At 59.3% G+C, this 15,000-nt stretch overlaps 1 non-coding gene across 1 annotated transcript; it reads right to left on the bottom strand.

Moving 5' to 3' along the window:
• Window positions 1-2,771: 2,771 nt before the first annotated feature.
• LOC131864543 (5S ribosomal RNA) lies at window positions 2,772-2,890 on the bottom strand. Its single transcript, XR_009363310.1, has one exon. It is a non-coding gene; the product is annotated as a 5S ribosomal RNA (ribosomal RNA).
• Between the last annotated feature and the right edge of the window lie 12,110 nt (window positions 2,891-15,000).

Below are 15,000 nucleotides of genomic sequence, written 5' to 3'. Positions count from 1 at the left end.
GTTTTTTTCACTATCTTTCAAAACGGAAATTTTAAAATCTCCTTTTTTTTTTGCCTTTTCTGGAAATTAGTGAAGGCAGCGCATCAAAGGTGCGCACCTCGCTGCCCACCTTGGTGTGCTCTGAGGTGCGCACCCGGGAGCGCTACGAAGTGTGCTCCAAGGTGCGGCGTGCACGTTGTCGGAGCCCGGTTTGCCCCGGGTGCGCACCTCGCCTGCACCTTGGCTGGGTTTGCCCAGGGTGCGCTCCGAAGCGGGGTTACTGGAGCGCCCCCTCTTTTTTTGTCAGAGCGTTTGGTGGGGTTTCTCGCATTGGCTCTTCCCAGGCCCGGTTGTTGGGTGCGCTCCCACCCTGGCGCGCGCGAAGTTGGAAGTTGGGTTAATTGCCCGGGCGCGCACCTTCGCCAGGGTGGGCACCTTGGTGCGCACACCTTGGCTGGGCTGCGCACCAGGGCGGGCTCAAGATGGCACCAGCATTCCCTTTTTCTCACTATCTTTCAAAACGGAAATTTTAAAATCTCGTTTTTTTTTTGCCTTTTATGGAAATTAGTGAAGGCATCGCATCAAAGGTGCGCACCTCGCTGCCCACCTTGGTGTGCTCCGAGGTGCCCACCACGGTGCGCAACGCCGGTGCGAACCCGGGAGCGCCCCGATGTGTGCTCCAAGGTGCGGCGTGCACGAAGTCGGACCCCGGTTTGCCCCGGGTGCGCACCTCGCGTGCACCTTGGTGCGCACACCTTGGCTGGGTTGCGCGGCCTGGTGGGCACCATGGTGCGCACCAAGGAGCGCTCCGAAGTGTGCTCCAAGGTGCGGCGTGCACGAAGTCGGAGCCCGGTTTGCCCCGGGTACGCACCTCGCGTGCACCTTCGCCGGGGTGGGCACCTCGGCTGGGTTGCGCGCCCTGGTGCGCACCAAGGAGCGCTCCGAAGTGTGCTCCAAGGTGCGGCGTGCACGAAGTCGGAGCCCGGTTTGCCCCGGGTGCGCACCTTCGCCGCGGTGCGCACCATGGCGTGCACGAAGTCGGAGCCCGGTTTGCCCCGGGTGCGCACCTCGCGTGCACCTTCGGCGGGGTTGCGCGCCCTGGTGGGCACCATGGTGCGCACCAAGGAGCGCTCCGAAGTGTGCTCCAAGGTGCGGCGTGCACGAAGTCGGAGCCCGGTTTGCCCCGGGTGCGCACCTCGCGTGCACCTTCGGCGGGGTTGCGCGCCCTGGTGGGCACCATGGTGCGCACCAAGGAGCGCTCCGAAGTGTGCTCCAAGGTGCGGCGTGCACGAAGTCGGAGCCCGGTTTGCCCCGGGTGCGCACCTCGCGTGCACCTTCGCCGCGGTGGGCACCATGGCGTGCACGAAGTCGGAGCCCGGTTTGCCCCGGGTGCGCACCTCGCGTGCACCTTCGCCGGGGTGGGCACCTCGGCTGGGTTGCGCGCCCTGGTGCGCACCAAGGAGCGCTCCGAAGTGTGCTCCAAGGTGCGGCGTGCACGAAGTCGGAGCCCGGTTTGCCCCGGGTGCGCACCTCGCGTGCACCTTCGCCAGGGTGGGCACCTCGGTGCGCACACCTTCTCAATGTTTTCTTGCCTTTTCTGGAAATTGGTGAAGGCAGCGCATCAAAGGTGCGCACCTCGGTGTGCTCCGAGGTGCGAACCCGAGAGCGCTCCGAGGTGCCCACGAAGTCGAAAGTCGGGTTAATTGCATTGTTTTCCCCGGGTGCGCTCCGAGGTGCGCAACATCGGCGCGCACCAAGGAGGGCTCCGAAGTGTGCTCCAAGGTGCGCACGATGGCGTGCACCTCTGGTGCGCACGATTCGGAGCTCGGTTTGACCGGGGTGCGCACACCTTGGCTGGGTTGCGCACCTTTTGTGCGCTCCAAGGTGCGCACGAAGTCGGAGCTCGGTTTGCCCCGGGTGCGCACCTTCGCCAGGGTGCGCACCTTGATGCGCACGCCTTGGCTGGGCTGCGCACCTTGGTGGGCGCCATGGTGCGCACCTTTCGTGCGCTCCAAGGTGCGCACGAAGTCGGAGCTCGGTTTGCCCCGGGTGCGCACCTTGGTGGGCGCCATGGTGCACTCCGAGGTGCCCAAGATTGGTGCGCACCAAGGAGCGCTCCGAAGTGCGCTCCAAGGTGCGCGCGAAGTCGAAAGTTGGGTTAATTGTCCGGTTTGCCTCGGGTGCGCACCTTGCGTGCACCTTCGCCAGGGTGGGCGCCTTGGTGCGCACACCTTGGCTGGGCTGCGCACACCTTGGCACCCGCGTTTCCTTCATTTTAAATTTTTTTTTTTTACAATCTCTCAAGTGGGAAATTCTATAATCTCAACTTTTTTTGCCTTTTCAGGAAACTTTTGAATGGAGCGCATCATTGGTGCGCTCCGAAGTGTGCTCCAAAGCTCTCTCCAGCTGCGTGCACCTGCCCCGGCCGCGCACCCGGCCCCGCCCAGCTTCGCTCACCTGTCCCGGGCGTCTGGTGCGGAACCTTAGAGTAAGAAACATCACCGTGCACCTTGGCCAACGTGCGCGACTCGACCGAGCGCGCACTGGCCGAGGTGCACACCGATTTCACCTGGGTGCGCGCGCAGCACCTCGGGCGCACCGGGGTGCGCGCACAACGCCCGGGTTGCACCGTGGCCTGTGTGCTCGGGGCGCCTCGGGTGCGCGCTCGGTGTCGCCCCCGCGCGCGCGGTAGTGCGGGCAGCGCACCCCGGCCCGGCCCGGCCCCGACGAGAACGCAAACGGGCAAAAGGTTTATTCAAATAGCATTGCGACGCCCGGCGAAAAACTAAAAAAGGGTGCAACACCGGGACTTCCCGGGAGGTCACCCATCCCAGTACTACTCCGGCCCAAGCGCGCTTAACTGCGGAGTTCTGATGGGATCCGGTGCACTAACGCTGGTATGATCGCACCCGTTATGAGCTTGTCGCAGTGTGTACTTAGCAAACCGCGACCCACGTGCGAATCCACCCCGGCCACCCACCCCCGTCGAGGTGCACACCCTCCCTCGCGAAGTGCGCCCCGTTCGCCAAGTGTGAGCCCTGCCCGGGTGCGCGCACCTTGCTAGGGCGTCGGGTGTGCACCCGGCCCGGCCTACGTGCGTGCACCTGGAGGGGGCGTCGTGTGCGTGCAGTGTCCCGTCTGCAACGCGGTGCCCACACACCACCTCGGGCGCAACGACCTGCGCTCACATGTGGGCCGAGTGCACCTTGGTGCATGTTCGGGGCGCCTCGGGTGCACGCTCGATCTTGCCCCGGTGCACCAAGGCGCTCGGTTTGCCCCGGGTGCGCACTTGGTGCAAGGTGGGCACCCAAAATAGGGATCAAGCACCAAAACACAAGTTTCGGGATGCAAAATGGGACCCAAGGACCACAAATGCGTTCCAAGACCCATGATGGGTCCACGAGAACAAAAATGTGTTCCGAGACTTAATAAACAAATATTGGGTTTTAGGAGAAGAAACATGCTCTGATGCCCAAAACGAGAATCGACCCCGAAAAGGCCACAGGCCAAAAGTGGGATGCGAGACAAAAAAAAATGGGACCCGAGGACCAAAATTGGGTTCCCAGGTCGAAGACAGGGCAACCGGACAAGAAACGACCTCTAAGGCTCGAAATGAGTCCCGACGACTAAAACTTGACAAGAAGCACCCATCAGGCACCCAACTCGACACCCATGGGATGCCGACCCACCCGGGCTTCCACCTAGCACACCTTGGCACCCACCCACCCTCGCACCCAACCTCGCACCCAACTTAGCACCTTTGAACCCACATTGGCACTCACCCTGACCCTGGCACCTTGGAACCCACATTGGCACTCACCTTGACCCTGGCACCCACCTTTGCACTCACCTTGGGACCCACCCTGGCTCCCACCTCGGCACCCACCCAGACACCCACCTTGGTTCCTTGGCACCCACCTTGGATCCTTGGCACCCACCCCGACACCCACCTTGGCACGCAACTTGGCTACTTGCCACCCACCTTGGCTCCTTGACGCCCACCCCGACAACCACCCCGTGACCTACCCTGGCTAGGGTTGGTGCACACCCACCCTGGTGCCCACCTTGGCACCCACCCTATGACCCACCTTGGCACGCACCTTAGTACCCACCCCGTTACCCACCCTAGGACCCACCCCGTGACCCACCTTGGCCAGGGTGGGTGCACCCACCCTGGTGCCCACCTTGGCACCCACCCATCCTAGCACCCAGCCTGTGACCGGGCTTGGAACCCAACCTTGCACCCGCACCCGTCTTGGCCAGTGTGGGTGCGCACCCATCCTGGCACCCACGTTGTGACACACCCTTTAACCCACGCACCCTAGCACCCACGTTGGCACCCACCTTGGAACCCAACCTAGCAACTTGGCACCCACCCCGTGACCCACCTTGGCATCCACCATAGCAGTCGCCGACTTGGCACCCACCTCGGCACCCACCTTGACACTTGTGGACCCACCTTGCCACTCACCCTAGCATCGACCCATCCTAGCACCCACCCTGGCACCTTTGCACCCTAGCACTCACCCATCCTAGCACCTAACCTGTGACCCACCTTGACACTCACCCTCGCACCCACCTTGGAACCCAACCTAGCACCCACCCACCCTGACACCAACCCTAGCACCTACCCACCCTTGCACCCACCCTGTGACCCATCTTGGCACCCACCCATCCTACCACTCAACCTATCACCCACCTTCTCACCCACCTTGGCATCCACCTTAGCACCCACCCACACTGGCACCTTGGCACCCACCTCGGGCAAGGTGGGTGCACACCCACCCTGGCACCCAATTTAGAACCCACCGAGCATGTTACCCACCTTGGCACCCACATTGCAGCCCACCCTAGTACCCACCCTATGACCCACATTGGCATCCACACCCTAGCACCCAGGCACCTCGACACCCGCCTTGACACCCACCCTAGCACTGAACCTGTGACCCACCTTGGAACTCACCCTAGAACCCACCCACCCTGTGAACCACCTTGGCATCCACCTTAGCACCCACCCACCTTGGCACCCACTCTAGCACTCACCCATCCTAACACCCAACTTGTTACCCACCTTGGCACCCGCCCTCGCGTCCACCTTGAAACCCACCCTAGCACCCACCCACGCAGGAGCCCACCTTGGCACCCAACCTAACACCCACGCATCCTGGCACCCAACTTGTGACCCACCTTGGAACCCACCCTAGTACCCACCTTTGAACCCACTATATCACCAACCCACCTTGGCACCCACCCTATGACCCTCTTTGGAATCCACCCTAGCACGCACCCACCCTGGCACCCACCATGGAGCGCACCCTAGCACCCACCCACCTCGGCACGCACCTCAACACCCACCTTGGTGTGCGCACTGCGCCAACCTCTCAAAGACCCTATGTGGTGCGCTCCAAAGTGTACACCTTTGGTGCGCTCCAAGGTGCGCACCTTTGGTGCACACCGAGGTGCACACCAAAGTGTGCACCGAGGTGAGCACCAAAGTGCACTCCAGGGTGCACACCAAGGCGTGCACCTTTGGTGCGGTCAATGCAAACGAATTCGGAAGTTGGGGTCGATGTCCTAATCGCTGCTGCAGACTACACGTATGAGAATCGGACAAATAGCTTTATATAGGGGAGGTGTTGCGTTTGATGGGTCGACTCCCCTGGTTGTGTGCACTGCACCAACTTCAAAGACCCTGTCTTGTTTAAGAAGTCAAAAGTTGGGGTGGATGTCCTAATCATTGCTGCAGTCTACGCATGTATGAGAATCAGACAAATAGCTTATATAGGGGAGGTGTTGCATTCGGTGGGTTGACTCCCCTGGTTGTGCGCACTGCGCCAACCTCAAAGACCCCGCATAGCAGAAGAAGTCGGAAGTCGGATTTTGGTGAGCACCAAGGCGTGCACCTTTGGTGCGGTCAACGCAGACGAATTCAGAAGTTGGGGTGGATGTCCTAATCGTTGTTGCAGGCTACACATGTATGAGAATCAGACAAATAGCTTATATAGGGGAGGTGTTGGGTTTGATGGGTCAACTCCCTTGGTTGTGCGCATTACGCCAACCTCAAAGACCTTGTTTTCGTTAAGAAGTCAAAAGTTGGGGTCAATGTCCTAATGGCTCCTGCAGGCTACACATGTATGAGAATCGGACAAATAGCTTATATAGGGGAGGTGTTGGGTTTGATGGGTCGACTCCCCTGGTTGTGCGCATTACGTCAACCTCAAAGACCTTGTTTTCGTTAAGAAGTCAAAAGTTGGGGTCGATGTCCTAATTGCTCCTGTAGACTACACATGTATGAGAATCAGACAAATAGCTTATATAGGGGAGGTGTTGGGTTTGATGGGTTGACTCCCCTAGTTGTTCGCATTACACCAACCTCAAAGACCTTGTTTTCGTTTAGAAGCCGAAAGTTGGGGTCGATGTCCTAATTGCTCCTGCAGGCTACGCATGTATGAGAATCAGACAAATAGCTTATATAGGGGAGGTGTTGGGTTTGATGGGTCGACTCCCCTGGTTGTGCGCATTGCGCCAACCTCAAAGACCCTGCATTTGCGCCAACCTCAAAGACCCTGCATTGCGGATGAAGTCGAAAGTCAGAGTTTGGTGTGCTACAAGGTGTGGTCGAAGGTGCTCACCTAGGTGTGCACCTTTGGAGCACAGGAAAAGTGCCCTCCAAAAGTGCGCACCTTTGGAGTGCACAAAAGTGCCCTCCAAAAGTGCGCACCTTTGGAGCGCAGAAAAGTGCCCTCCAAAAAGTGCCCTCCAAAGTGCGCACCTTTGGAGCGCAGAAAAGTGCCCTCCAAAAAGTGCCCTCCAAAAGTGCGCACCTTTGGAGCGCAGAAAAGTGCCCTCCAAAAAGTGCCCTCCAAAAGTGCGCACCTTTGGAGCGCAGAAAAGTGCCCTCCAAAAAGTGCCCTCCAAAAGTGCGCACCTTTGGAGCGCAGAAAAGTGCCCTCCAAAAAGTGCCCTCCAAAAGTGCGCACCTTTGGAGCGCAGAAAAGTGCCCTCCAAAAAGTGCCCTCCAAAAGTGCGCACCTTTGGAGCGCAGAAAAGTGCCCTCCAAAAAGTGCCCTCCAAAAGTGCGCACCTTTGGAGCGCAGAAAAGTGCCCTCCAAAAAGTGCCCTCCAAAAGTGCGCACCTTTGGAGCGCAGAAAAGTGCCCTCCAAAAAGTGCCCTCCAAAAGTGCGCACCTTTGGAGCGCAGAAAAGTGCCCTCCAAAAAGTGCCCTCCAAAAGTGCGCACCTTTGGAGCGCAGAAAAGTGCCCTCCAAAAGTGCGCACTTTTGGTGCGCACCAAGGCGCTGGTTCGGTCGTTGCAGGCGAGTTCGGAAGTTGGGGTCGATGTCCTGAGCGGAGGTGCAAACTACACAGGTGTCGGAATCGGACAAATAGCTTATATAGGGGAGGTGTATGCTTCGATGGGTCGACTCCCCAGGTTGAGCGCACCGCGCCAACCTCAAAGACCCTACGGTATGGATGAAGTCGGAAGTTGGGTCCGATGACCGATTCGATTAGTAGGTATGCTCATGAGGTCGGAATTTGGGTCCGATGACCTGCCATGTGCAGGAAGGCGAATGTTGACACTGTGCGTTGCAAGGTGCACACCAAGGCGCTGGTGCGGTCTTTTTAGTCGAGTTCGGAAGTTGGGGTCGATGTCCTGATCGGAGGTGCAAGCTACACAGGTGTGGGAATCGGACAAATAGCTTATATAGGGGAGGTGTATGCTTCGTTGGGTCGACTCCCCGGGTTGAGCGCACCGCGCCAACCTCAAAGACCCTACGGTATGGATGAAGTCGGAAGTTGGGTCCGATGACCGATTCGATATGTAGGCATACTCGCGAGGTCGGAATTTGGGTCCGATGACCTGCCACGTGCAGGAAGGCGAATGTTGGCACTGTGCGTTGCAAGGTGCGCACCAAGGCGCTGGTTCGGTCGTTGGAGGCGAGTTCGGAAGTTGGGGTCGATGTCTTGATCGGCAGGTGCAAACTACACAGGTGTGGGAATCGGACAAATAGCTTATATAGGGGAGGTGTATGCTTCGTTGGGTCGACTCCCCGGGTTGAGCGCACCGCGCCAACCTCAAAGACCCTACGGTATGGATGAAGTCGGAAGTTGGGTCCGATGACCGATTCGATATGTAGGCATACTCGCGAGGTCGGAATTTGGGTCCGATGACCTGCCATGTGCAGGAAGGCGAATGTTGGGACTGTGCGTCGCAAGGTGCGCACCAAGGCGCTGGTGCCGTCGTTGCAGTCGAGTTCGGAAGTTGGGGTCGATGTCCTGGTCAGAGGTGCAAACTACACAGGTGTGGGAATCGGACAAATAGCTTATATAGGGGAGGTGTATGCTTCGATGGGTCGACTCCCTGGGTTGAGCGCACCGCGCCAACCTCAAAGACCCTACAGTATGGATGAAGTCGGAAGTTGGGTCCGATGACCGATTCGATACGTAGGCATATTGGCGAGGTCTGAATTTGTGTCCGATGACCTGCCATGCGCAGGAAGGCGGAATTTGGGTCCGATGACCGAGTTGATGGCGTGCCATGCGCAGAAAGGCGGAATTTGGGTCCGATGACCGAGTTGATGTTGATGGCCCGCCATGCACAGGAAGGCGGAATTTGGGTCCGATGACCGATTTGAAGGCGTGCCATACGCAAAAAGGCGGAGTTTGGGTCCGATGACCGAGTTGATATTGATGGCCCGCCATGCGCAGGAAGGCGGAATTTGGGTCCGATGACCTGACATACGCATGGAGTCCGACTCGGGGGCCGATGTTCGATTCGATGACTTGCATTGTGGGTAAAGTCGGAAGTTGTGGTCTTTGACCCGATTCGATGACCAGACTTCGGCTGCTTGAGAATCGGACAAATAACTTATATAGGGGAGGTAGTGTTCTCGAGCATCCTCCCCCCGTGCCCGTTTATGTCGATTGATGCTGGTGCTCGACTGGTTGGAGCGCTCGGATGCAAAAATCTTGCACCAGGATTTATCGATTGTGATGGACACGGCAAGTCTCCTGATTGCTATGCAGGAGCTCATCGTGAATCTCTATGCGGCCTTGGTATGGACTCGACCTGCGGAATGGTTCGGCAATGGTAGTCGCTCCAACACGTCCTTGCAATGGCCACAGAGGTGATTCGACTAGAGCTCCAGTCTAGCTTTTGGGTTGCTTGGCGGACTGGTATAGCCGCGATCGAGTTCCGGCCATGAACGTTTTAGATAGCTCTTGGGCTTTCTGGGACGGAAGTCGGAAGTTTGGGCTGTTGTCCGATTTGATGACCATTCTTCGGATGTGTGAGAATCGGACAAATAACTTATATAGGGGACTGTGTTGTCTCACGCAGCCCCCTCCGTGCCCCTCTATCTCGACCGATGTTGGTGCTTGAAAGGGTTGGGATCGCTCGGATTTATAAACGTGCACCACCATTTGTCGAGTGTGAGGGACGCGGCAGGTCTCCTAAATGCTATGCGGGCGCTCTCTGAGAATCTCTATCCGGCCTCGACACAGACTAGTCTTGCTGAATGGTTTGGCACTGGTAGTCGATCCAACACGTCGTTGTTGTGGCCGCCTAGGCGATTCGATTCGAGCCCCCGTCTAGCTTTTGGGTTGCTTGGCGGATTTTGCCCTATCCGCAAGTGAGCTCGGTCCCTAAACGTTCGAGAAACCCGATTGCTATGCGCCGACTCTCTTTCTTGCGAGCCTCCATCTAGCTTTTGGGTCTCTACGGAACGGAAGTCGGAATCTGGGACCGTTGTTTGATTCGACGAGGCAGACTACGGTTGTGCGAGAATCGGACAAATAACTTATATAGGGGAGGTGTTGACTGGAGCATTCTCCCCCGTGCCCCTCTAACTCGACCAATGCTGGCGCTCGAACGGTGGTAGCGCTCGGATTTTCATTGAGCGCCAGCATTGGTCGATTTAGAGGGGCATGCGAGATTCCCGAATGCTATGCGAGGGCTCTAACGGAAATGTCTATTGGTTTCGGTATGGATGCAATTGCGAGTGGTTCGGCAAAGGTAGTCGTTCCGATGCGTCCATGTCGTGGCCAAATCGATAATTCGATTTGAGCCCTCGTATAGCATTTGGGTCTCTCGATGTGATTCCGCATTCCAGTCCCTTTGGGCACTGCTTGAGCCGCATCCCAGGGGGTTCCCTTCCCAATAATCTGCCTCGCAACCCGATTGCTATGCGGTGAGGCTCCTCGGCCGCCTCGGAACTATCTGTGTATCAGACGCATCGCGGGATAAGGGGTTGGCAACGGTAGTCGCCCCAAGCGCGTCCGATGCTTGGACCATTCCGAGGCGGCCCTGAAGCCTCTTCCGTCTAGCCGTTGGGTCCTTCTCGCCGCATCCCTCGCCTCGCACCCCGATTGCTATGCGGTGAGGCTCCTCGGCCGCCTCGGAACTATCTGTGTATCGGACGCGTCGCGGGATAAGGGGTTGTCACTGGTAGTCGCCCCAAGCGCGTCCGATGCTTGGACCATTCCGAGGCGGCCCTGAAGCCTCTTCCGTCTAGCCGTTGGGTCCTTCTCGCCGCATCCCTCGCCTCGCACCCCGATTGCTATGCGGTGAGGCTCCTCGGCCGCCTCGGAACTATCTGTGTATCGGACGCGTCGCGGGATAAGGGGTTGTCATTGGTAGTCGCCCCAAGCGCGTCCGATGCTTGGACCATTCCGAGGCGGCCCTGAAGCCTCTTCCGTCTAGCCGTTGGGTCCTTCTCGCCGCATCCCTCGCCTCGCACCCCGATTGCTATGCGGTGAGGCTCCTCGGCCGCCTTGGAACTATCTGTGTATCGGACGCGTCGCGGGATAAGGGGTTGTCACTGGTAGTCGCCCCAAGCGCGTCCGATGCTTAGACCATTCCGAGGCGGACCCGAAGCCTCTTCCGTCTAGCCGTTGGGTCCTTCTCGCCGCATCCTTCGCCTCGCACCCCCGATTGCTATGCGGTGAGGCTCCTCGGCCGCCTCGGAACTATCTGTGTATCGGACGCGTCGCGGGATAAGGGGTTGTCACTGGTAGTCGCCCCAAGCGCGTCCGATGCTTGGACCATTCCGAGGCGGACCCGAAGCCTCTTCCGTCTAGCCGTTGGGTCCTTCTCGCCGCATCCCTCGCCTCGCACCCCGATTGCTATGCGGTGAGGCTCCTCGGCCGCCTTGGAACTATCTGTGTATCGGACGCGTCGCGGGATAAGGGGTTGTCACTGGTAGTCGCCCCAAGCGCGTCCGATGCTTGGACCATTCCGAGGCGGACCCGAAGCCTCTTCCGTCTAGCCGTTGGGTCCTTCTCGCCGCATCCCTCGCCTCGCACCCCGATTGCTATGCGGTGAGGCTCCTCGGCCGCCTTGGAACTATCTGTGTATCGGACGCGTCGCGGGATAAGGGGTTGTCACTGGTAGTCGCCCCAAGCGCGTCCGATGCTTGGACCATTCCGAGGCGGACCCGAAGCCTCTTCCGTCTAGCCGTTGGGTCCTTCTCGCCGCATCCCTCGCCTCGCACCCCGATTGCTATGCGGTGAGGCTCCTCGGCCGCCTTGGAACTATCTGTGTATCGGACGCGTCGCGGGATAAGGGGTTGTCACTGGTAGTCGCCCCAAGCGCGTCCGATGCTTGGACCATTCCGAGGCGGCCCCGAAGCCTCTTCCGTGTAGCCGTTGGGTCCTTCTCGCCGCATCCCTCGCCTCGCACCCCGATTGCTATGCGGTGAGGCTCCTCGGCCGCCTTGGAACTATCTGTGTATCGGACGCGTCGCGGGATAAGGGGTTGTCACTGGTAGTCGCCCCAAGCGCGTCCGATGCTTGGACCATTCCGAGGCGGCCCCGAAGCCTCTTCCGTGTAGCCGTTGGGTCCTTCTCGCCGCATCCCTCGCCTCGCACCCCGATTGCTATGCGGTGAGGCTCCTCGGCCGCCTTGGAACTATCTGTGTATCGGACGCGTCGCGGGATAAGGGGTTGTCACTGGTAGTCGCCCCAAGCGCGTCCGATGCTTGGACCATTCCGAGGCGGACCTGAAGCCTCTTCCCTCTAGCCGTTGGGGCTTTCTCGCCGCATCCCTCGCCTCGCACCCTGATTGCTATGCTGTGAGGCTCCTCGGCCGCCTTGGAACTATCTGTGTATCGGACGCATCGCGGGATAAGGGGTTGGCAGTGGTAGTCGCCCCAAGCGCATCCGATGCTTGGACCATTCCGAGGCGGCCCTGCAGCCTCTTCCGTCTAGCCGTTGGGGCCATCTCGCCGCATCCCCCACCTCGCACCACGATTGCTATGCGGTGAGGCTCCTTGGCCGCCTCGGAACTATCTGTGTATCGGACGCATCGCGGGATAAGGGGTTGTCACTGGTAGTCGCCCCAAGCGCGTCCGATGCTTGGACTATTCCGAGGCGGCCCTGCAGCCTCTTCCGTCTAGCCGTTGGGGCCATCTCGCTGCATCCCCCACCTCCTCGGCCGCCTCGGAACTATCTGTGTATCGGACGCATCGCGGGATAAGGGGTTGGCAGTGGTAGTCGCCCCAAGCGCGTCCGATGCTTGGACTATTCCGAGGCAGCCCTGCAGCCTCTTCCGTCTAGCCTTTGGGGCCATCTCGCCGCATCCCTCGCCTCGCACCCCGATTGCTATGCGGTGAGGCTCCTCGGCCGCCTGGGAACTATCTTCGTATCGGACGCATCGCGGGATAAGGGGTTGTCACTGGTAGTCGCCCCAAGCGCGTCCGATGCTTGGACTATTCCGAGGCGGCCCTGTGGCCTCTTCCGTCTAGCCGTTGGGGCCATCTCGCCGCATCCCCCACCTCGCACCCCGATTGCTATGCGGTGAGGCTCTTCGGCCGCCTTGGAACTATCTTCGTATCGGACGCATTGCGGGATAAGGGGTTGTCACTGGTAGTGGCCCCAAGCGCGTCCGATGCTTGGACTATTCCGAGGCGGCCCTGCAGCCTCTTCCGTCTAGCCGTTGGGGCCATCTCGCCGCATCCCCCACCTCGCACCCCGATTGCTATGCGGTGAGGCTCCTCGGCCGCCTTGGAACTATCTTCGTATCGGACGCATCGCGGGATAAGGGGTTGTCACTGGTAGTCGCCCCAAGCGCGTCCGATGCTTGGACTATTCCGACGCGGCCCTGTGGCCTCTTCCGTCTAGCCGTTGGGGCCATCTCGCCGCATCCCCCACCTCGCACCCCGATTGCTATGCGGTGAGGCTCCTCGGACCGCCTTGGAACCATCTTCGTATCGGACGCATCGCGGGATAGGGGGCTGTCACTGGTAGTCGCCCCAAGCGTGTCCGATGCTTGGACCATTCCTAGGCGGCCCTGAAGCCTCTTCCGTCTAGCCGTTGGGGCCTTCCCGCCCCATCCCTCGCCTCGCACCCCCGATTGCTATGCGGTGAGGCTCCTCGGCCGCCTTGGAACCATCTGTGTATCGGACGCATCGCGGGATAAGGGGTTGGCACTGGCAGTCGCCCCAAGCGCGTCCGATGCTTGGACCATTCCGAGGTGGCCCTGAAGCCTCTTCCGTCTAGCCGTTGGGGCCTTCCCGCCCCATCCCTCGCCTCGCACCCCGATTGATATGCGGTGAGGCTCCTCGGCCGCCTTGGAACTATCTGTGTATCGGACGCATCGCGGGATAAGGGGTTGGCACTGGTAGTCGTCCCAATCGCATCCGATGCTTGGACCATTCCGAGGCGGCCCTGCAGCCTCTTCCGTTTAGCCGTCGGGGCCTTCCCGCCGCATCCCTCGCCTCGCATCCCGATTCCTATGCGGTGAGTCTTCTCGGCCGCCGCGGAACTATACCTGTTATTGCTACTGCATCCTTCGGCTGGTAACCTCCTCTGCCGCCTTGGAACGTTCTCTTTGTCGGACGCGTCGCGGGATAAGGGGTTGGCACTGGTAGTCGCCCCAAGCGCGCCCGATGCATAGACCGCTCCGAGTCGACCTTGCTTTCAGCCTCTCACATGCATAGACCTCTCTGAGTCGACCCTGCAGCCTCTCACGTTTAGCCTTTGGAATCTCGCCTCACAACATGATTGCTATCCTTGATGCATCCCTTGCCTCGAGCCCTGATTGCTTTCTTGGCTGCATCCCTCCTCTCCTCACAGCCCGGTTGTCATCACTGCTTCATCCGTCGCTTCATGCATTCTGGCTGCTGGGCCCTTCCCACCGCACACCTCGATTGCTATCTCTTCTGCATCACACACCCCGATTGCTATCTCTGCTACATCCCTCGGCTCTCACTTCTGCATCCTTCGCCTCACACCTCGATTGCTATCAATGCTGCATCCGTAACCTCACACCCCGATTGCTATGCGGGGAGGCTCCTTGGCCGCCTTGGAAATTTCTGTGTGTCGGACGCACCGCGGGATAAGGGGTTGGCACTGGTAGTCGCCCCAAGTGCGCCCGATTCTTAGACCGCTTCGAGGTGACCTCGTAGCCTCTTTCGTCCAGGCTTCCTGCCTTCAACGCCCTTTTTACACCTCGATTGCTATGCGCGGGCTCGTTGGCGTCTATCACCTCTCTGCGAAGAGTGGCACGATGATTGTTGGGGTAAATCGTAGCAGTCCGATCTCTGGCCTTGGGCCATTGTGAGGGCTGATCGATTTCCTGTGCGCATCTCGTGTTCGCCCAGTAACAGACTCGACGACTTGTAATCGGTCTTGTTCCCGATTGTTCCTGGAGGTAGTCTTCGGAACTCTTGGATTTGACCTGTCACTCGAACTGTCCTCTTCCGAGGATGCTTGTGTGTGTGTGCTTGTGCCATTTCCTTGGCGGTATTAACGAGATATTAAAGAGCGGAGTGAGCGCCTCGCCCAGCTATGTTTGGGGCTCTCACTCCCTTACCCGGTGTGCGACCGCTTTGCACGTAGGTTGCGGAGCATCGCGACTCTTTCGATGTTTGGCGGTTGTCTTCCGGTGATGCGTTGGTCCCGAAGTGCACGTTACTAGCATTTCTGCCATTGTTCTCGATCTTTGGCACGTTCCTTCGTTGCAATTGGATATATATCTCCGTTTATACGCGCAGGCTTCTCCCGCCTATTCAGCGCTGTCCC

Source organism: Cryptomeria japonica, unplaced genomic scaffold, assembly GCF_030272615.1.
Source record: "Cryptomeria japonica unplaced genomic scaffold, Sugi_1.0 HiC_scaffold_88, whole genome shotgun sequence".
Lineage (NCBI taxonomy): Eukaryota > Viridiplantae > Streptophyta > Pinopsida > Cupressales > Cupressaceae > Cryptomeria > Cryptomeria japonica.
Note: the sequence above shows the minus strand (reverse complement) of the source record. Positions and strands in the feature narration are given on the sequence as shown.